The sequence below is a fragment of the Myotis davidii genome, unplaced genomic scaffold (genome assembly GCF_000327345.1).
Source record: "Myotis davidii unplaced genomic scaffold, ASM32734v1 scaffold448, whole genome shotgun sequence".
Taxonomy (NCBI): Eukaryota; Metazoa; Chordata; class Mammalia; order Chiroptera; family Vespertilionidae; genus Myotis; species Myotis davidii.
Genome location: NW_006383009.1, coordinates 1679261 through 1681769, shown reverse-complemented (window position 1 = coordinate 1681769; position 2509 = coordinate 1679261).

The following is a 2509-nucleotide window of genomic DNA, read 5'->3' as shown; positions in this document are numbered from 1 at the left end:
CCCCCCCCCCCACTGCCTTTATAAGATTCTCTATCATTGGACCTGCTAATTTACTATTCACCCATGTACTTCCCACCTTCAAAGTTCTGCTTCTATTATTTCCTCACCTCATTTCACTTTGCTTTTGGGTTTGTGCCTTTTGAAAAATCCCTTTACTATGAATTCAATAGAGCTGCAGAAGGAGGCAAAAGTAAATGCATGTGTTTAATTTTCCATTGTTATCCTCTAGTTTTTGTTTACATAACTCAGAGGAAATTGCTTGTAAGTGTTCTTGATGATCCTGGAACTAGAATGAGGAGAGGTGAGAGAAGTGGGAGTTTAATGGAAGCAGCCTCATGCACCTACCTGAATCTCCTATCTCTAGGGATGGTGGACAGGACACTGGTGGGCACTGCTAGTCTTCTTCTGTGAGTCTCCTATTCCTGAACTTCCACTTTACACCAGCCCTTTCTGACTAATGCCTTCTTTTCAACATGTTAATATCTTCAGCCTGTTATAGACAAGTCTGACTGACTGGAGGCTTTTGTATGACATTACTAAAACTGTTCATGAGTCGATGCTGGATATAACATACTAAGGGCAAACTAACTCCTAAGATTTTTCATGAAGACACTTTTTTAAGGGATAAATGAAACACTGTCTTCTCCGATGTATATCCACAGATGTGGTTAAATATAAATCCAAAATACCAATCCAAAAGATTTTAAAGGTAACCCATATATCTGAAGGGAAAGGAAATTATTCTAGCCCCTCTAGAGGAGGCAAAATGCTCTGAGCATGAAATATCACAAATATCAAACATAAATTCAAATCACTCAATATCCATTGATTCACTTTAATGAAAAGCTACTGAGCAGCCACTACATAAAATGTACTGTCCTAGTTTGGCAATGATAGAGGGTAAAGAACAAATAGAAGTACAGTAAATACAATCAATCTCTAACTTCAAGGACATTCTAACATAGTTGTTGAAATATAAACAATACTGAAATATCTAAAAAGTAAGTGTAAGCTGATGTGAATAAATCCAGTTTAAATAATCCAAAAGAAGGTAAGAAAGAGAAGTCAGATAAATAAAAATAGAGATAACAAACAGAAAAAAATAATAACATGGTTGTCTTAGGTCTAAATATAGAATTAATTACATTAAGTATAAAAGGTCTAAACCTATAAATTAAAAGACAGATATTGCTAGAATAGATTTAAAGTATGCCTTAACTATGTGTTGTTTATAAGAAACTCACTTCAAATCTATCTATATAAAAGCCTAAGTGACTATCGACCGTTCAACTGTTTGCTATGATGCACACTGACCACCAGGGGGCAGACGCACAGGCATGGAAACATGGAACAGACTGATGAATCTCAAAGGGAAGAGGGGATGGAGGGAGGACGGAAAGAGATTAACCAAAGATCTTATATGTATGATAGAGGCCCAGTGCATGGATTCATGAACTGGTGGGATCCCTCGGCTTGGCCTGTGCCCTCTCACAATCCAGGACCCCTCAGGGGATGTCAGACTGCTGGTTTTGACCTGATACCCGCAGGCCAGGCTGAAGGACCCCACTGGTGCACGAATCCATGCATTGGGCCTCTAGTATAATTACATGAGAAAGTCAAAGTAAAATAATGGGAACAGGCTGTGATAAATATATATATAAAAAAGCCTAAGCATCCAAATGACCCAACAACAGAACAACCCAACGACCGGTCAACTGGTCACTATGATGTGCCCTCCCCACCAGGAGCTGCCCCCTAGTGGTCAGTGTACTCCAAGAAAAGAATGCCACTCAGCTGACTGACCCATTCCAGAGGTCCACCAGCCCAGTGGCAGCTACTCACTTCCTCAGGAGTCCTGCAGGTCCAATCTCTGGAGAACAGGCCAGGCACTAACAGACCAGTGCTGCCAGCACGATCCCGACAGTGTTGTAGGCCTTCTGGAAGTCGGCCTTGGGCACCACAGCTGCTTCCCCTCTCTAGACAATCTTCAAGGAAGAAATGATATAAAAGCAGCCACCGGGTGACTCCCGACAACCGGTGCAAACGTCAGCAGGACAGATCCAGATCCCGGCCGGCAAGAGCATCCCACCGCCTGCCTGCAGGGCCAATCATATTCGGCCCTCCAACCTCCCTCTGGACAGGTGCCAGACACAGGGCTCATGGCTGATGAGCACTACTGCTGCTGCACGAGTCTCTCCCAATTTTGGACTGGCTAGGTGCAAGGCCATAGCAGGGCCAGGATGAGTGGGAGTGGCACAAAGGAGCAGCAGGCAGCATTGGACTGCTGGTTTGGCCCAGTCCCCACAGGCCACCCCAAGGGCCCCCACCTGTGCATGAATTCATGCACTGGGCATCTAGTCCTATCTAATAAGAGAGAAACATGGTAATTGGCGTACAACCGCTACCCTTCCCATTGGCTAATCAGGGCAATATGCAATTTAACTGCCAGCCAAGATGGCGGCCAGCAGAGAGGCAGCTTGAAACTAACATGAGGCTTGCTTGCTTCAGT